The sequence below is a fragment of the Passer domesticus genome, chromosome 3 (assembly GCF_036417665.1).
Source record: "Passer domesticus isolate bPasDom1 chromosome 3, bPasDom1.hap1, whole genome shotgun sequence".
NCBI lineage: Eukaryota > Metazoa > Chordata > Aves > Passeriformes > Passeridae > Passer > Passer domesticus.
This window is the reverse complement of record NC_087476.1, coordinates 41,386,157-41,407,452: the sequence shown is the minus strand read 5'-3', so window position 1 is coordinate 41,407,452 and position 21,296 is coordinate 41,386,157. Positions and strand designations below refer to the sequence as shown.

At 37.7% G+C, this 21,296-nt stretch overlaps 1 long non-coding RNA gene across 3 annotated transcripts; it reads right to left on the bottom strand.

Annotated features, from left to right (window-relative positions):
• Nucleotides 1-436: 436 nt before the first annotated feature.
• On the bottom strand, nucleotides 437-20,969 carry LOC135298037 (uncharacterized). Of its 3 annotated transcripts, XR_010360002.1 has the most exons (5): nucleotides 20,884-20,969; nucleotides 18,336-18,453; nucleotides 7,146-7,331; nucleotides 1,886-2,170; nucleotides 437-606 (listed from the first exon to the last, which is right to left on the bottom strand). It is a non-coding gene; the product is annotated as an uncharacterized LOC135298037 (long non-coding RNA). The 3 variants fall into 3 exon arrangements; XR_010360001.1 differs by lacking the exon at nucleotides 437-606 and having other exon boundaries at nucleotides 1,796-2,170; XR_010360003.1 differs by lacking the exon at nucleotides 437-606 and having other exon boundaries at nucleotides 1,796-2,170; nucleotides 20,706-20,956.
• Between the last annotated feature and the right edge of the window lie 327 nt (nucleotides 20,970-21,296).

Sequence of the window (21,296 nt, the reverse complement as noted above, 5' to 3'; positions counted from 1 at the left end):
ATTTTTTTGCATTTTAATATCGGACTCATGTGAAGTCAAGTCATCCCATATAGAAGAAAAATATCTTCAATTTATAGTTTAATTCAGATTCAATAAGTATCTTCTTTATAGTACCAGCTAAGGAGTAGCTAGAGTTTTTATAGAAAAAAAGTCTATAAAAATATTTCTTTTATTGAATTTACATTTGTCTTACATAGAAATCTCCAAGCAAATCTTCTGCTACAAAGTCATTAAAATTCAGTGATTTAATGAAAACATCATATTTTGAGCAAAATTTTCAATGTTTTCTACATTTCTGTCATTCAATTCCATCTCTACCCTAGCCCCACCCCAACCCCCAGCCCATCTTCCCAAAGAAAGGAGTTTATCAAAAAGACTTATGTTTGTCTATACCACCATGGTTTCTTAAATCAAGGTTATTATTTCATATAGGAAGTCTTATTAAAAAGAGAAATTTAAGTAGTTATTTGGAAAGTTACAGTTCTTCTCTTGAACGAGTAAGAGTGAAAATTGAGTAAAGTGTAAATCCAGATTACCTGCAGCTGTCTCTGATACAACTCAGGAGGCAGTAGACTACATGGGAAGTCAAGGAAAGAAAACAAGAATCTGTTGTGAATAAAGCAGAAAGCAGGATTAGCCAGAAGCTTTCATACCTCTCCTGGTGGCAGGCAGTGCATCACACAGAAAGAGCAATGGGGATTATGCTTTACAAGGAAATGTGACATCACTTGCCTGTTACCTGGGCTTGAAGTTTTGTCCATCAGGTTGTTATGTGGGGGCACAAACAGTGTGCTACAGTAATTGCAGGGAAAAGAAATATAAAAGTGTGGAGGGTTGATGCTGGCTGAACTCCCAACTCCCACCAAAGCCACTCTGTCACTTCCCTCCACAGCTGGACAGAGGGGACAGAATATGGCAGTGAAAGGCTTGTGGGTAGAGATAGGATAGGGAGAGACACTCAATTATCATAATGGGAAAACAGACTCAGCTTGGGGAACATTAATTTATTCATTGCTAACCAAATCAGTGGGATAATGAAAAGTAAAACAAATCTCAAAAACACCTTCCCTCCACCCCTCCTCATTCCTGGCTCAGCTTTATTCCAGAGTCATATCCTCCTCCCTGTAGCATCTCAGGGGGAACAAGGAATAGGACTCTCAATCAGTTCATCGCATTGTCGCTGCTGCTCCTTTCTCATTCCACTCTTCTGGGTGGTGGAAATCTGTTGTCCTACAGGCCAACATGGGCTGCAGCAGGATACTGCCTCACCATGGTCTGCACCATGGTCTGCAGGGGAATCTTTCCTCTGGTGCCTGTAGCACCTCCTCCTCCTCCTCTTTCCCCGCTGACAGTGGTGTCTGCAGAGCTGTTCCTCACACATACTCCTGCTTCTTTCTGGCCGCAATCACTGTTCCACGGTAACATTCCCCCCCTCTTCATAAATCTGCTGTCCCAGAGGTGCTCCCACTGTTGCTTGGACTTGGCCATCAGTGGTTCCCTCTTGAAGTAAGCTGGTTCAGGCTCTGTTGGACATGGAGGAAGCTTCTGGCAGCTTCTCACTCCTGCAGTCACCCTGCTACCAAAGCCTTGCCACAATTACCTCAATACAAGAAGCATAAATAATAATTCTCCAGGAACTGGGATAAAATCCCGGTGGGTTAAAATACCAGGGCAGACCCTAAGCAAGCCAAATAATAATGTTTCTGCATTCTCATTTAACTTGGTGTCCAGTTCATTGGCCATTCCAAAATTACTATGTCCAAGTAATAGGAAGTGTCCTGTATACACCCCTATAAAAATGCACCTCAACTGTTTATATTTATGTGCTCTTCAAGGTCTTCAGCGTTGGTGGATGTAAGAGGAAGACCTAAGCAGTTACATTTACCTTAAATTTCCAGTACTGATCTTGTCATCATGCTGTGGACGGCCTTGTTCCTTGATGGTGGAAGGGTTTGGGTTAGTGATGCTATGCATAGCTGAGGCAGGTATTCTGCAGTCCAAACTTGTTCTTCAGTTCTTTGGCCACATAGGTAGATCTCTGCTTATTTTATTTCTTTCTCTCCTTCTCTTGATTTTAACACAGCTGCCCTCACAAAATTGTTAATACAACCCAGTCCTGTATATGAACCATCTCATACTTTTTTTTAATATAATTTCTTTTAATTTCTTCCTAGAAATAAGAAAAAAGTTCCATCACTTGCAAGACGGGCACAGTTGATAAACAGGTAAATTACATTTCTCTCACATTTGTGTCAGCAAATTAAATTGACCTGTTCCACAGCTGCTATTTATTTTGACTGTTTAAACAATAATCCCAAGAGGTTACACATGGCATGCTGCTCACAGGAAAAAAAACTTGCAAATTCTCCAAGGGAAGCACAGAAAAACAGCCAGGACACTTTTGCTAGAAGCACCTCAGTATCACCAGAGTCCCAGCACACCCATTCAAACTTATTTATGATACAAGATAACAGTTTTGTTTGTGCGGAAGATTACTAGGTTAGATAGTGCTCAGAGCACACTTATTTTAAAAAACTTGTAAACAGGTTTTTTGAGGAGTTTTAACAGTGAAATCTTTGAGTTGTTTCAATAACCTTAGAAAAATCACCAGCCTTTCCACCTTTATTGCCACACCAACAAAAAGGGAAAGATAATTCTTAGCCTGTATAAAATTACAGTTTAGTGAAGAACCTCCTGAAGTTCAATAAGGCCAAGTGCAAGGTTCTACACCTGGGTCTAGGCAATCCCAAGCACAAGTACAGGCTGGACAGAGTAGTGACAGAGAGCTGTCCTGGGGAGAAGGGGGTGTTTGTGGACAAAGAGCTCAACAGGACCCAGCAATTTGTGCACTTGCAGCCCAGAAAGCCAATTGCACCTTGGGCTCCATCAAAAGGAGAATGGCTGGAGGTTGAGGGAGGTGATTCTGCTGCTCTACTCTGCTGTTGTGAGACCCCACCTGAAGTATTGTGCACAGCTCTAGGGTTCCAGACACAAGAAAGACACTCACCTGTTGAAAACAGACCAGAGAGCCACTAAATTGATCAGAGCTGGAGAATCTCTCCTATGGAGACAGGCTGAGAGAGCTGGGGCTCTTCAGCCTGGAGAAGAGAAGGCTCTGGAGAGACCTTACAGCATCCTTCTGCAACCTAAGCGGGGCTTGCAAGGAGGCTGGAGAGGGACTTCTCACAAGGACATGCAGGGATAGGACAAGGAAGAGTGATCTTGAGCTGGAGAAGGGGTTTGATTAGAGGGTTTGACTGGAGGACTGATTTAGATCACCCCAGCTAAGAGAAGGAGCTGACAGTGTACTTTATTAGAATAAGCACTATATTACTGAAAGGCATATCTTGGATGATTACAAATTTGTTTAAACTCTAACGGAGTTATTACGTCACAGATTTAATTTTGAAAATAACATCGTCTTGTTCTTTCAAGTACAATCCTGGATATACAAAGTTTTTCAGTGAAAAAATTTTTAAAAATCATTAAAGAATAGTATATACTTAGATATGAGATTTAGATATTGATTTCAGATTATCAGCCACAAATAATTAATTTGTCTTGCTACTGCAGAACCAAGTCCTAAAACCAGTGAAGAATGAGTGAATTTCAACCTTTCTGTCACAATTGTACACCAGTCTTGATTATTAGATCTTGGTGGGGATGGCACCATTACCAGGTCTGATTTCTTTCTCTGATTGGGATTATCTGTTCAACAGTTTTAGTTGGAAATATCCTCACTGTGTTCACAATAATAAAGTATGAAGTAAAACACATTTTTCAACAAGACTTATTGCTTTATTACTGAAAAAATAAAGGATGGCTGCACTAAGGAAGTCTATTTCCTAGCAAAAACAAGGATAGCAAGTTTTTCATGTTCCCTTTAGCCATTGATGTTTAATTCTCATTTTAAAAATAGTTAAATCATGACTATACATAGCAGTGATTTATGCCTGCTTACTCTTTTCTGCTATAAGAAAACACTGAAGTGCATGACTGACTTCAAATATATTCAAGGAAATCAAAATTCGTGCCTTCTTCCTGTGTTTCCAGTAGAATGGGGAGCAATCTTCCCTCTAGCACACATAAAAGCTAGACTAATCTTTAAACTTCAGTTGTGGTAATAGCAAGGGATTATAATGTTTTACAGAATTCTTTGAAGATCAGTTGAAATACAGTTTTTCCTGCTTTGATAATTGCATTTCTGCCCCAGACTATTTTAATAACAGAGCTTTATCTTACTTTTGCTCATTTACAGCAGCTTCACAGAACTCATTGCTGGTTTTCCAGCATCATCTTACTTTTGGAAACAGGGCCTTAGTGCCAGCTGAGGATTCTCACATGGCAGGAATTAATACTTTGAGATATTTTTGTTGTATGCTGAGAAAGTAAAATTGCTGAAGTTGCTAATATTGTGGGAGTCATAAAATCCAGCTCAGTCAGCCTTTATGCAAGAAAATACCTTCTAATATCTTAATTTTAACAGAGGATTTTTTTCCAATGTAGGGAAAAAAGAAAAAAATACTTTCAACCAGTTGATGCCTAAGTCCAACAAACTCTAAATCCATAAATATTCACCTCGGAAAAGTAGCTTTTATCTCTGGTACAAGTTTTACATTAAAAAATAGGGTGCATAAGGCAAATAACACACTGCCAGGACTAATAGATGGACTCCACCCCTACATACTGTGCTTTCATAGGAATGATTTCCAAAGGCCAACTGAGGACTAAGTGTCTGTCAGCCCTTGAGTTTAGTAAACTTCTCTTGAAACTAATGGAAATTCAGTGTCTGGTACACTCCAGAACTCTGTAGCTCATAATTTGAATGAAGAGGACAAATATGAAAATGGTGTGTCTGAAGTGAACATAATGACAATATGACTTTTTAAATGTATGAATAGAGAGGGTGGAAAAATTAGTTATAGTGTCTCTAAAATAATAGAATAGAAGGCAACTAACAAGGAACAAAGATTATTATTTTCCCCTGGTGAAAATCTTTGTCTAACTTAAATAAAAATATGAGAGGCGGAGGGAAAGGACACAGACAATGACTTCAAATAAAAAGAGTATAATTTAAACCATATTTGCTTGAGAAAATTACAAGCATTCAAATTTATGGGCATGAACATTTATACTCAGGAAAAGAATTTGGAAATGGTGTGTTAAAAAGTTAATGTGATATTTACCAACACTACAAAAGACAGGCACAAACCTCAGATGTAAATTTTAGCACCATATTGAAAAACAATCTTGTCAAATTCTCACCTTCCATTAACCAATCTCACTCAATGGCTCTGCTTCTGAGTTGTATCTTCTCTCTTTATTCAACACATTTTCTCTTGCCTACATGTTATTTTTTTAATTTTATAGAGACAATTGTTTTAAGAGAGAAAGAAGCTCAATTATCTCTCCAATAAGGTAGAAAGTTATTTCCAGTAGCAAATGCTTTACTGATGGTTAAAATTATAAAGAAAGGACCTTGGAATTTTAGCTCCCCAATTTCATTTGCAAATCTGCCAGCTAGGGACAGACATTTTTAAGTGTAAATTTAAACTATATTATCTGAAATATATTGAGGGAAAATTTGAGAAAGTCCTAGTGAACCTTGCATATAATATACGCCTATGCAGTGAGATTTAATTCAAAAATTTCTAAATCAATGACTTTTGGCTGGCTCTCCTTGTGTGAATTACTTTCATCCTTCCCTAGGGAATAATAGAGGGAACTGAGATACATTACTATTTAATTTAAAAGAAAAATGTGAAGCAAATATGTCAGGGGTTCAATGTCAGGCTGAAGTACCAAATCATCTTCATCCCAACAACCTAGAAAACGGGTCCTTAGACCCACAGTTCTGGAGGCAAATATTTTATGCAAACCCACTGAGCTGGGTAGAGTAGCTTCTGGGATAACAACTACAGCTTTGTATGAAGGAGGAAAACATGATCCTGACAACACCATTAGTCTGACTTCATAAATTTAAAAAGAAGTAGGTTATTGAAAAATTAAGGGAATAAAATACAACTTCAATTATCTATAGCATCTTCTTTTCAAATTAATTTGATTTTAATAAGGTTAACTAGTAGCCAGTGGTAAAAAAATTTTTCTCAGAATAGATGGCAAGTAAGAGTTACAGCATTTATTGCATTCTTCAGGTAGGGAAGGAATATCTGCAACTAAATGTGGAGTTGCTGGCAGAAAATTTTTGAAACCTCTACAGAGAGCTAGATATTATGTTAGAATATTTCATATGTTATCAGGGTGGAAGTTATTAAATCAGCTAAACAATTTAATAAGTAGAAGAATTACAACATGATAAAAGACAGCTAAAATATGGTGGGTACTAGGCAATGTTGATAAAAAACAAGTTTCCTGAAGAGATTTTCAGGAGAAAATCAGTTAATGTGGAATTTTTAGGGACTGATCATAGGGCTAGGCAGATATCATATTTTCCCTCAGAGACCTGGGGCAAAGTGTGGGACTGTGCCTGTAGCATTCCCAGGGACACCCACTGGGGAGATGTGGCTGATGTGAAGCAGTAAAAGGCTGCCAAACAGAAAGAACCTGATAAAGAATAGAGAGGGGACTAGAGCAATAGAAATGTGTCAACACTGAATTGCACAAATCCATAGATTTTTTTTTTTTTCTTACCAGTATTCTTTATAAATAGGAAGCACTGCTCTCAGTTAGAAAGCAACAGAGGAAAAGCTCCTGGGATTACTGAGGGCTGTTATTAGGTTAAAGCTGCGTGAGAAGCACACACAGCTGTAATACATGTAAGGCTTTGCCTTTCCAGGGGAAAGAGGGAAATGCTAATGCCCTTCTCCAGGCTCATAACAAGGCCTGAAATACAACTCTCACCAGCTGTTTCCACGAAAGATAAGATATTCAGACTGGACTAAGAATGGGGGGGGGAAAGTAACAAAAAATGCTAGAATCAGAAGTAGGGAGAACTATCCAAATTCAACCAAATTTGGGGTGTTTTTCAAAAAAGTCTCAGAGGTTTATGCTTGTTTTCTATACCTCATGATCTGGAACAGCAGGATGAGTAAAATAATTGTTTGAACTAAAGGCCAAAACCAGTTACAAGAGCAATTGGTTGAACACAGACAGGAGATACTAAAGGTGACTAAAGGTGACTTTACCTTTCAGAACAGTGACGTCCAGTGATAGCCTTTGGTAAGAGTGGTGAAAGTAAAACCATTATTTCTGAGATGAAATTACTTTGTCATGAGGATGCCTTTACTGATTTTGTTGTCTGTTACTTCTGATAAGCAGACACTGTGACAAGGGTTATCTCTTTCAATCTGAAGTTCCTGGCTTTCCTATATCTGGTGAAGAAACCACAACACATTAAACAATGCACCCAGTGCCCTACAACATATCTCAGCTGTTCTGTTCTTTATTCCTTGTGGAGATGGAAAGTTACAGTGAGACAGCATACTGTCAAATTTCCCTTTCAGATCTGTTTCAGAAATCCAAAACAATTTCATGTTAGAAATGTGGGACTTCCCATGATGACATTTGGCACAGCAGCTGATACATGCCTCTAAGTGATACTATCTAGTTTGACACTAAGACTTAGGTGAAGAGTAATATATTTTTGGACCATGACTTGGGGTGATCTTTGTTTGACTGGAGATATGTGTACAAGCAGTTGCTTCTTCACATGGCTTTCACATGGGGAATTTTTGTCTGGGTGCATTATCCAGGATGTATTTGGCACACCTCACCTCTGCCAGGCCTGGAGTTGAACACAGAAGGGAGTGATGGGATGGTGCTATCTCATCTGTGCCTTAACACTGTTTGAGATAGGCAAGGGGGCTCTTCAATTCCTTCCAATAACACTGGGATATTTTGATTGCTACTGTGCAGTGTTTGCACAGTGTAAAGGCCATTTCTGTCTCTCACCCCTACCCACCAGTGAGGAGGCTGAGGGTGCACAAGGAGTTGAGAGGGGACACAGCTGGGATAGCTGACCCCAGATGACCAAAGGAATAATCCATAACACATGGCTGGCAAGAATGTTATGTGGGAAGCCACTGCTTGGGAAATAGCAAGACATCAGTTAGTAGTCAACAAATGTTTTCATTTGCATCACTTGTCTTTCTTGGACTAATTTATCTATTATTTTCATTACAACATTATTATTTTATTTCAGTGACTATTTGTGTTTATCTTGATTCACAAGTTTTCTCATTTTTACCCTTCCAATTCTCTTCCTCTCTTTGCTGTGGTGAGGAGTGAGCCAGTGGCTGTGTGGTGCTTAGTTGCTGGCTGGGTTAAACCATGACAAGCATAAGGTGTGCAAATTTAAAATTTGAGATTTACATTCTGAGCCCAAAAGTCATTTCCAATTCAGCATGATTTAACCTGCTAGTATGAAAGAAATAAAGCATAAAAAATGTTTTAACTTTCTCCTAAAAAGACAGAGACAGGGAGTTTTTGGATGTTTTGAAACCTGTGTGTTTGAGCATAATGGTCATTTTATGTCTTGCAGGAAACACAGTTTGAGGCTTTTCTTTTCCTGTAGGTTTTGCATCCTTCAACATTCGCAAAGCTGAAGGCACTGGAGGAAAAATATCACATATGCGTCATTCTCTCCATGAGCTGCAGTCATTAGTGCCAGCAGATACACTTTATAGCATTCTGCCTTTGGTTTCAGTATCATAACCAGATGACAGTGAATCATACTTTGTAATTTAGCTAAAATGTTTGAATAATAACCCTTTTGTCTGGCTCATTCCCCTCTAGCTTAATTTTTTTCTTTGAAAACATAGCTATTCCATAACTTGTAGCATGCAGTGAAGGCAACACAAAGTGTGAAATTAGGAACTCTTCTCACACAGGTTCTTTTGGGAAATTACAGTCATAGAGTTGGACTTCTGAATGTGCTTCATGGGTGGCCAAGTGGAGCTCTCCCAGCTGCAGGTTCTTCTGTGTCTTCCAATAAGACTGACAAATAAACTGGTACTTTGCAGTAAACTGGCGGAAATAAATTGATTAGAGATACTGGGAGGCAGAAGAGAAAAAAAGCTTAGACTAGACACCTAATTTGTAAGTGAATTTAAGTATGGTGGTTTATATATGGTGACATTTTTAACAAAATCTTGTAACTAAAACGTATCTTATAGGTATTATTGTATTTTAAAAGATATTTCATATAAATAAGTCCTGTCAGAAACACTATTTTAGAGTCAGAGATGTTTTTCAGCCAAAAGGTATTTCAAACTAAATATTTTATTCTCCACAAAAATACTTTCTTCACAATTTTGCTTTCTAGTGAGGTTGAATGGGCTATTTAATTTATTAACATCAGCAAAATTATTCATATTCTCATTTGAAAACTATGGTGTTCAAAATTAACATAGGTCTGGTGGACATCTAGAAATATGAGCCTAGCAGAAGTAGAAGATATTGGAGCTTTCCTGAAATGTAGTTGATCCAGGGCTGAATTGTGCTAAAAAATGCAAACAGGAGATTCTTGTCTCTCAATGTAAAAATAACAACTGCTGAAAGAGGAATGATCTTCTGGAGGAAAAAAAATTAGCATGCAATCAAATATTTAAAGAGAATGCCATCAGTCATGGTTACTGATTTTTTGAAAATTGTAGGAGTTATTTCTGATTTTTGTGGAGGTGGCAGAAATATTTTAAGTTTCAATATGGCATCACACTTTGCACAAGGCCTTAAGGGATCCTAATCCAGTGTTACTGTTCTGGGGCTTCTCTTTAGAGGTCCAGCTTCTAGTAATGGCTTAATGTCAACAAAAATAGATTTCCTTGAACCTCTATTGTTTGAAATAAAAGACTGGCTTCCAGGCAGAATTCAGAAACCTTTAATATCTGCTGGTTTTTGAGATCTTTATTAAAATGTCACAAGAGGATTTTATTTTGTAACATTGACTAAAGAGTTCAAAAACAGCTCCTGTATGTTATTGATCTTAAAGGAAAATGCAACTTAATTTTGGAAAGAGAAGTCTGCTTTGGAACAAAGTCATCTCCTCTTATGTGTCAGAGTGAGCATGAAGGAAAACAAAAGTACAAACTTTCCTGCATAGCACAAGGCACTGGTCATTAAGACATGGGGTTAAACAAAAAGGCTCAGTGGGAAGAACAGTGGATATTGAAGTTGTAGCATAAAGAACAGCATGTTTCCATGGTGGAGGAATGTAGTTGCTAAAGAAAGGGAGCGAAAAATTATCAGAAAACAAAAAGAAGAAAATCATAAATAGTTTATTTAGAAAATTGAAAGTTATAAATAATTGTGAAATTAATAAAGTATGGCTATTATGAAGAGTCTACACTATTGCATGATAATAGAAATCTAATTAGGTTGACATGCAATTTAAAAAGAAGGGAATCAGTCCCTTCAAAAGGATCAGTCCCTTCAAAATTGAGTTTGGAAAGCTTGTTCTTATATTTTGAGTAATGTGATGAATTACAGTCTTTTCCCATATTCTTAAAGAATTTACATATAGCAGTATCTTTATTCTCATTCTTTAGACAAAAAAACATAGCAAAAACATTAAAGTGGGAATAAGACATGACATCCTAAATGAGGAAAGATAGAACATCATAATATTATATGAGATATAATTTATATCCCAAAGCCATGTCTTAAAATAGGTAATGGTTTTTTCCAAAAAGAAAGCTTGTTCTTGCTTTCCAATTTTGAAACAAGTTTTTCCATGTTGAGTATACCTGCCTAGGGAAAGCTGTACTAACTACTTCTCTCCCAGTTTTATCACTGCTAACATCAATTATGACACTATAGCCAAGAAACAATGGTTTTCTGATAACAAAATCTTCCAAACTTTAGTGATTGATAGTTTCAGTAAAGCACCTCTGGATCCACTTAGGAGATTTTATTAAGTGAAAATACTAAACCAGCAGTTTTGACAAAAACAACACCAGTTTATTAGACTGACTTTAAAATCACCCCACATTCACAATAAAAGTAAGAAACATAATTGACATAATTTATCTTAGTAAATTATACGATCGATGCAGCATTCCACATCTTTGCATTCTCTTTCACATTTCTCAAAAATAAAAACCTTTAGAATAGAAGACAAGAGCAGTCAGACCTGAGAAGGCACTTCCAGAAGAAGCCTGAGCTGAATAAAATGAGCACCACATGCAAATTAATATTTGTCATATAGCTGGATAATGCTTTTATTCCCATAAATCTTCTGCTTCATAATAGGAGTGAACTATGTCATGCAATTGTCCAACAGAGATTTTAGTATTTCAGCATTTCTTTTTTCAAATAAAATGTCTTCATAAGGTCTTAAGAAGTGGTAAAACCAGCTGTTCTTGTATGGAGCTTTAGGGGTCAATTTATGAGGGGTACAATGTAAAAAAATTTGGTTTTCATGACTCACTTTAATATGAAATAAAAAGCATTAAGAAAAGCTGTAAAACTATGCAAGTTGAGTATGCATGTTAAAAATTATGAGAAAATTTTCTAAATTGACATCAGGCACATTTTTATACAGATTTATAGTTATGCCACAGGCAGACATAACATAAATTAGACCTGGATGTAACTTTGGTAGCACAACTCCTGCCTATGGGTTAAAAGAAAATTTTGTAAGAAGCAACTCACATCTGTTCTTTAAACAAGAATGAACATAGTTACACATAGACAACAATCCTAAGTTTATACCCATGTACATGAAGAGTAAATCTGACTGTCTAACAAAAATATCACCATGCAAATCTGGCCTAAGTGAAATCAGAACTGTGTGTGCTGCAGACAGCATCTCCTTGAGCTCATATATTGATGTACTTTTATGTTTTTGTCTCTGGTGAAACAAGAGAAATGATGAGATGAGTGAAAAGGGGATCCATTATGATGTCCTACTCATCACTTGGAACATCCCAGTGTGCCACTTGAATGTATCTGAAGATGAATGTTGCAATTAGCCATGTTAAAGATTAAAATATCAAAGGAATGATTTAGCCAATGAAATTTTTATAAAATAGGCATGACTTACACATTCAAAGTGATTAATGCTCATTCTTTCATGGCACAGAAGATGCAGCAGGTAAAGCCTACGACTTTCTTTCATAACAGGAGGCTGTGAGGCACATCTCATTCCCTGTAGCATAAATCTACTGGAGCATGTCACAAGAAAATTCCACCCTTTGGGTCCCTTCTTACAAAGTTCACCTGCTTCTGACTAATTTTTCTATGAACTTTGAATACAAGAAAAGGTGTAATTCACCTGATAGGTGTTCAGTTGCCCATGATTTAAGGTGTACTTTTGGTATGGCACAGCTATATCATTTCAGAAGCCTGAGAAAATTGCTAAATTATAAGCTGTGTGAAAATACCTAGAGCAGAACCATGTGTGCTAAGAAAAGCTAGATGGATTGAAACCCAAGACAGGATTGCTGAGGTAGAGCCAGGCCCTCCAGGATTCAAGAAGAGAAACACTGATGTGAGGAAATTTAAAATGCTTATGAAAATCAGGGGGTCTGAAGATGCCTTTTCATTCCCATTGAAATCTGTCCATCAAAGACCCAGTAGTGTCATACAGAGCTGGTAAGATTACTAACACTTAAGCTAGGAACTTGCTAGTCCTAGCCATCTGTTCCCTACTGTACTAGACAATAAATAACTGCTTTTTGTGAATATCCTTTTTGCAAAACATCTCCATGCGGTGAAAAAGTTTCCTGAGCAAGTTCTTGAAGTCTAAAAGTTGTATAGGTACCAGTCAATTTTGAGGGCTACATAAACACCTATTTAGCCTACACTGTTAGAGCTGCAAGCACATGAAGAGAGAAGTAAGGTTGAGAAGATAAATCTGGAGTAAGTAGTTCTGTGACAGCTGAGAAGAAACAGACAGGTGTTCCAAGCATTTGGAGCAGCCAAGACTGACAAGCATGAGAAATGTGTTCCTGGTTTGCCCATTGTTGTAATGTTGCTCTAAGAAATGTTTACCAAGACAGTATCACTGGTAGAATGGAGCCACAACTCTAAAAAAGTCATGGGCTTTTAGTCATTTAGAACCAGAACTACTTGATTTGGCATGGACTAATCCATTTACTCATTCCTCACACTCCTTTTTCAGCTGCTCCTTGCTTCACTTCACATGCAGTTACAAATCCCCCTGGCACTGGAAAAGGTAAAGGCCTTTTAAAAGTTCAATTCCTTGAGTGTCCCATTTGCCTTTGAATGTAATACACCCTGCTGCCTCTTAGGCAAGCCTAGAAGCAGTACATTTTAAGCCAATTCAGACAATATATTAATAATTATAATTAAAAATAATATTTATAGCAATTTGTGATTATTACAATAATAATAATAGTGTCAGTATACTATATTGTGACAATATACAATACATAGAATAGGATTGATCATAGGATAGGTTAAGATATGTCCAGCAGCAGGAATAAAAATGTGAGGGGATAAACAAGCTCTAAAACACACCTCCCTTCGCCTTTTCCTATATTCATAACAGAAACACAACCACATGTTTATGCCTGTACTAGAAATCAGACAAGATGATTTCTAGTTAGCTACATTAACTAGGAGCAGGTGCTCTCATGAAATATTTGCCCTATCCAAGTGTCACCTTATCTTTCAACATCACATCATGTACTTTGATGGTGGCTGGTCTCAGAGATGTTCCTTCAGGCAGCACTGGAAAAACAGGTTGGGCAGAGAGGCCAGAAGGAATACACCAATGGGCATGGCTAACAAGCACCTCATACCTTGTGCCTTGTATTTTTTGAGAGCTCAGCAAGTTCCATCACCGCCTCCTTTTCCCATTCTCTGTGTCAGAGACCCATCTCAGACACTCTCCTTACTGTTTGTCTCAGGTAAGTATTGTTCAGACTTTTCCCAACAAAAGACTTTTATTACTTGTAATTACTTTGTTAGGTGAGGATACGTCTGCCTTTAAGTTCCACTCTCTGTTTGAAGACGAAACTAGCCCTTACTTGCAAAACAGCACATTTTTCCAAATGCACCATTCATACTTCATTTCACAAGTTTATCATCAGACAACAGACAAGATGAAAAATTACATCCAAACTGAAGGAACCAACAGCTACCCCTCTGCTATAAAAGAATGGAGACAAAAGCTGCTTGATAAGTGTGTAGGGTGAGATTAATTTCCTATTGTCTCGAGAAAGCTAAGCTGGAACCACAAGCTGGAATAAGCTTGAGTTCTATCAAGAAACATAATCATTTACTTTCACATTGAATTAAATTTGTGGTGGTTTTTTCATTCCACCAAATCAAGTTATTTCCTTTTCATCTTTAAGTTCATTAAAACACTTTTTTTTTTCCTTTGGTTAGATGAATATTGAAAGTAAGAATTAAAAACGCAGATAAATTACTCTGTACAGACACATATGAACATGTCCTACAAAATAATTGACCCAAGAGGCGTGAAAAGTCATCTTACAATATCTAAGGAAATAAATGTATATGATGACCAGTTTTTAATGTATTGTGGCAACCCACCCTTCACTTTTGTAGGAGTCCTTTGAAAATTCAGCTGTATATTCAAGAAAATAACATCCACACAGCAAAAGCCAGGATCACCCCACAGATAGGTAGTGATGGACATTTCTGGAGCTGGAAGATGTGGATTCAGTAGCATCCCAGGCTAGAGGGCTCCTATGCACGTGCCATGTCTTCCCCTTATGATGTCCAGTGCCCATTTACACACTTAATTTCATTACAAACTGCATTATTCTGATAACCTCTGCAGCTGCTACTGAAATGAGTTACACTTGCTGTTGTTGGGTTTTGAGCTGTGTTGGTCTCTGGTCCTTGGGGCAAAGGCAACACCATCCACTAAGCCACACGTCACACGGTGCCTTAAGAGCCCCAGCCTTTTGCACTGTTCACAGCCACTCTCTCTGAAGCTGCATAGCTGGCTTTCAGCTCTGTGCCTGGTCACCCAAGCTGTGGCAGCCTTTCCCAGAGCCTCTGGGGCAGCACTTCCTCCTCATTCCCACGCTGCAAACCCTGCACTGTTATCCTCCCTGCCCTGCACCTGCAAATCCTATAGCACTGATACAGGGGGTTCTCATGCGAAGGGACTGCCACCAGCATGAGAATCACCCCTGCTTCCCCTCCCTCTTCCTGCTCTCTGGTCAAAGCTTCTGGTCAACATTAGTTGACCCAAAACCACACATCCCAGATTTAACAGCCAGTCAGTGTGCAGCCTCAGCAAAACTTGCTTTCAGCAACACCAACAGCCTCATAGGCACGGGCAACTGGTAAGAAGAGAGTCCTGATGAAAACTGTGTCGATACTGTAGAAAAACCATTACAGGCAGAAGCATGAACCACTGCACTGGAGCAGAGTCACAGAGATTGATGCTTGCTGGAACACCCTTCACTACTCCTCTTCCATCTTACACACTTCCTTTAATTCACAGTTTATTTACTGGTTTGTTGGTTTTGGTTTTTTGTAACCTCCATTGTAACTTTTTCCTGCATTCATTCTTTAGAAGCAGCTCTGTTGACAATTTTAAAAATACTTGCACTATTGTCCCTTTTCTTTGCAGTGAGATGCTGTTGCTTGCATCACTTTAAAAAAAAATGAAAGCTAGCTCAAAGCTTGCTTACACTGTGCTTACTTGGAGACTAAGAGGTCAAATTTTGTGTAAAGGAGGAACAATCACAATTTAAGAACCTGAGAAGCTTGTAAATTACTCTCAATTACACAGATCCTGTAAGCAGTATCAGTGTCAGAAGGTATTTCCATGAGGCAGCCAGTGAAACAAGAGAGCTCACTGTACCAAGAATGGTACAAAGTAGTTCTACCATGACAAATGTAGAGGATTTCTATTCTTTCTATCACCATCATGAGGACTGAGAGTAACTGCGTGAAATCAGACATAGCTTTTTAAGATATCGTATGCCAGAGGAGCCTTCTGCTGATTCTGGAATTGATGGCTATTACTTTGACCTCATTTAGTGAAAGAACTTGATTGTTGCAAAGTTTGAATAGTGAAAAAAAAACCACTGTTTCATACTCATATCCAGGCAAGACCGAAAATAATTTATTATCACATGTAATACCAATCTTTCTTCATCTTAGACAATGACTCCTGATCGTCATTGGCCCACAGACAAGGATAGTAAGCAGCTGAGATTCTGCAGGCACCCTGATCTGACAGGCTGCTGAACCTGATCAGTGAAAAGCAAGGACAGGACACGGAGGAACATCCCAAAGTCTTGCAGGACCATGCTGCCAGCACCTACAGACAATGATCATCTGATTTGTATCAGATATTACCAGTGTATAAAACGTACAAGTGTGATTATCTGTACAAGTGCTTGTACAGATACAGGGTCACAGGAAAGGAATGATAGATTTTGAAAGTTCAGTGATAACTTCATCAGTATTTAAATATTTCTTAGTTTTATCTTTTCAACTTTGGCAGGTCTTACATACACTTAAATGCAATGAAGCCTACTGAATAGAATTCAGTAGAAAAGTTGCTAATAGTCAATCATCAAGAATATTAATTCTAAATATTGTTTAAATTACTAGTAATTTGTATTTCTCGTAGCAGCTAGTAAATCACTCATTTTCAGTTAATTTCAGAAAGTTACAGTTTAAAAATACTTCTATGACTAAGACTCAATATTTTCAGTCCTTTGAAAGAAACTGCGTCAATCTAACTCCCACAAGAGAACTCTGTTTCAGGGCTACTGCCTAAACATCTTCCAGAATTCTGCACAAAAAAGCCATGTGCAATATAATTGAAGAGAGCAGAATGAAATTTTTTATATATATTTTTAGAAACTAGCCTTAGAATAGCTTTTTTCCAACCCTAAAAATGCCCCAGGTCTCCCTCCCTCCTGTTTTTGTGTGAAGCGTCCACATTCAAAACTGAGTTTTTCCTTGAGTTGCACCTGCCCCATTTCTCTTCAGTGTTTCCATTCCTCACACACCTACCAGCTCCTGCTGCCAGAGGCTTCATTCTTCCACTTGTCCCTTTCATAGGGAGTGAGCTGGTAGGAGTGAGGCCAAGGCACAGCCATAAGCTTGGTGGCAATTTGTTCAGATGCCACTTGCAGGGCTGGAACTTCATCAATAGACACATCAATCACATTATATATTGGGAGGGAACCTGTAACTGGTCACATCTATAAGCTGGTAGCAGAGTGATGAGAATAGCCTTTCTGCTAGGTTTTCCTGCTGACAGGATCTGCAGAAGCCACCTCTGCAGCACCAATGGTGATGGATTCTTTTGCCTCGTGGTTTTATCACCGCAATGCCATCACAGGGCAGTGCTGCAGTTCCTTTCAACCTCTTAAAGAGCTCAGTGAGTATGGCAGCCACTAAGCAGTAACAAGACCCAGAACAGCAGACATTTTTAACTTCTGTCACAGCCAATACCACAACTGGTCCAACATGCCAGATTCTACATTTGCAAAGGATGGAAAAGAAAAAGAGTTAACTAATTGGTTGGTTTCTTAATTTATTCTATGATTCAACACAATTCTTCCCAAAGCATGTTTTTAAACTGTGGATTAATGACCACATTAATAGGTAGTCTGATATCAACTGAAATGAAGGGTTTTTGATCTGATGAATTAATGTTCACTCTAGTATCTTTCAAAATGTGAAGGTCATGAAACAGAAGTTAAATTCATTTTGTATCATAAGTCACTGCTAACTCCTAAGGTAGTAAAGTTTGGTTTTTTCATCAGTTATGTCAAAATTAAATAATTAATTACAACTACAAACAATTTGAACACTCCTAAATCTCAAGTATATCACAATGTTCCTTTTTTTTTTAATTAGCAGTCTTGATTGCATTAAAATATCCCCAGTCATTTTCCAAAATGAACTTCATCTCAGGTTATGTCTCTCCTTGCTTCTTGTATGCCTGAGTTTCTAAACTCTATCTCCTACATGCTAATCTACTAAAATTTATTGAAAACTCTTGTCAAATTAGTCAAATAATGTTGTGACCCAAAGCATAATTAGTTATACCTACACTTATTGAATGTTAAAAGAATTCCTGGCATAAAAGCCGTTTTGACATGTACTAGACTATTTTTAAAAAATGCAGTTTATTTCCTTTGCAATGGCTTTTCTTAGAATTTTGAATTTAAACAATATTAACCTAAGTATTTTGTTGGTTTTCGTTGCTGTTGCCTACTTTTACAGACACCTTGCTCTTGTCCAGCCATTTCACCTAACCTACCAGAGAACACAATCCAAGACAATTTAAGTCAATTTATGCTTAAGGGTGGCATCACTTATCCTGATGTTCCCTGTGTGGGTATACTCAAAAAGCAGTAAAGTTCAAAGGTGGTTAGAAAGTTGTGCTTTTGATCTAATCTCACCTAGTGATGTTCTCTGGTAAGTTCTCAAAATTCAGGGGATGTGTCTTTGCTGCCGTTGAGGATACCATCTCTTTTGTCTTCGGCATGTGTCCTTACAGGCAGAGGGATGGATGGATGGCTGAGTGAATGAAATAGAATTCAAGGCTGAAGCTGAGCCATGTGGCATTCAAACCATTGCATCTCAAATTGTATTGCTATTACAGAGGTAGCCTCAAAACAGTCAAGTTCAGCAAGACAGCCCCATGTAGCAATTGTTACAATGACAGACTGCTATTTATCCTTATCTTCTCTTGCTGCGTCTAGGTAACTGTTTTTCACAACTGGGACCTCATTGATCTTTCTGACCTGGCAGACTCTCATAGAATCACAGAATCGTTTTGATTGGAAGGAACCTTAAAGATTATCTAGTTCCAAATCCCTGGAAATGGGCAGGGATGCCATTCACTAGATCAGGTTACTCAGGGCCCCCAACTAACCTGGCCTTGAACATTTCCAGGAATGGGGCAAACACAACTTCTCTGGGCAACCTGCTCCAGTGTCTCACCACCCTCTGATTAAAAAATTCTTCCTTGCATCTAATATAAATCCTCTCTCTTCCAATTTAAAACCATTGCCTCTTGTCCTGACAGTATTTGCCCATATGAAAAAATCCCTCTCCCTCCTTTTTTTAAGCCCTTGCAAGGTGACCCCTTGACAACTGTTGCAATTACTCAGTCATAGAAGGCCACCAGATTGGTCAGGCACAACAAAGAAAGCATTTTTGGGGTGAGTATCCCAGTTGTCTCTAGTAGCACACTAGAGTCCAGATTATTTAGTAGTCTCAGAATATTCTTTTTGGGTGAAAAAAGACTAGAAAAAGTGCTCTAAGTGTTCAATGGATGGACTCCAGCCTCTATTGTATACTCAGTTATCAATCCACAGCCTCCAATCAGAGAAAATTTGAATTCCTGAAGATGAGTATAATGTGTCATGTCCTAAACACCAAGTAGTTCACTCTACAGATTTTCATTACTCATTTGTAGTACTCATTTGATAATGCAGACAAAATTTAAAGGAGTTTATTTTAGCCTCTTTTTTCATTCCAGCCTCTCTTCTTCCTCCCCCATTCAACTGAATTGCATCAAGATTTTTGATAGATTTAGTTCTAATTCCAGAGAACAAAAAAATGAGAGAAAATGTGTAACAGTAGAGAAGTTAAATATTTTAATATCAGAAAAGCTTGGTAATGTTCCTTGCTGAGGACTTAAGGTATTATTAAAACCAGTCCCTGAAGTAAGATTCATTATTTTGAGGAACTTGTGAGACTCATAAGTCCCCCAATAGCTTGAAAGAAAACACAGGGACTAGAAGAAAATCAGGATGTAAAGGACTTGGGGAATTCAGTCTAGTCAATACTTTCTCAGATGGCATGACTAGTCATCAGAGGCTTGTTTAATTCCACATCAGAGGCTTTAACACAGAAAAGTTTAAAGACAAGTAAAAAGACACTTTGGTAGATAGAATAAAAACAACAAACATCAGTAGCTAGAAAGCTTAAAAATTACTAAGCTCTGAGGGTGGTAAGAGAAACTGTGTCTATTTTTCAGGAACAAATTATAAATAATCACTCTTATTTCCTTCTTTGACGGAAATCACTTGATAAAGAATAAATAGAAATAAAATAACTTGAATTATACAAAATGCCAGCAAACCAACTAGGAAATACATTGTCAATTAGACTACACTCACAATGAAAGAATGGTTGAAAAAAAACTGTGCTGAGGTGATTATCACTGATCTACTGTTAGACCAGCAAAATACCAGGGACTAAGGAGACCATGTCCTGCATAAATACTTGCAAGAATCATCACTAATTGTACAAGTGCTGGAAAACACTGCAGGATTCGTGACACAAGAAAGAGAGAAATGTCTTTCACTGGAAGAGCTCTGTGCCACACATCCCCAGATTGAGAACTGAAGCATTGCTCTGTCTTATCCTGCCATCACATGAAATCTGCAAGTCCTAGAGAATCTGACACAGAAAAAGGAGATCAAGGAGTTTGAAATCAAAATTCATAGTTCAAAGCCAAAGTTTTATCCAGCAAATACATCACAAAACATTTTTGATGGTGTTATTGTAACCATAGCAGCCATGGGGAATACTCAAGATAATTAAGATATTTCTTTCACTCATAAAGTTTAAGCTCTGGAAGACAGCTGCAAAACGGTAATATTTCAATCTGTAAGCATTTTTTCAGATCTGAAAAGTTTTTCTGCTTTTCCAGCCGTACAAATTGTCTGGTAGAAGTCTGATCTCTACCTACAAGTCTTGTAGTTAAAATTAATTGTTTCATTAACAGTTTACACACAAGGTGGCTTATCAAGCATTACCAAAATATGGCTGTGCTAAGTGCATGTTTGTCAGCTCACTGTTCCTGCCTGGAATGTGTCACATTTGTTTCTGAATTACAACCATGACTTTACAGATTTCTCTTTTTTTTTTTTTCCTTGCCTGGGAATCCCTTTTGAATCAGAGCAGCTCACTAATGATTTTATATTTATCACTTACAACAAGGATAAAATAGTCTTTTAAAATAGGCTTGGTGGTTTTCTCTTTTGCCTGACATACCACCATTCTAAAGTCTCTCTGTTGCTGAGATCATAGTAGTGAAATGGAACCACAGAAGCACAACTTCATGAAATTATCTTAACAGCACGGCCAACACTACATTGAATTTCCTCTTTTTGGGACATTAATAAAATAGTTTATACTTCAACATTTTTCTCACCTTCTCCATATTGTTTTCATTCTCCTTCTTGGATAATAAAATGGATGTATTGCAGGGAAATTTAGGTAAATATTAAAACTTTTTATTTACCAGTTACTAAATTTTCTGTGTTAAAGAAAGTCCATAAAGGAATATGGTAGATATACCTCTTTAATGTTTTGGAGCATCTTATCTGGATTTTGTTCTTTCACAG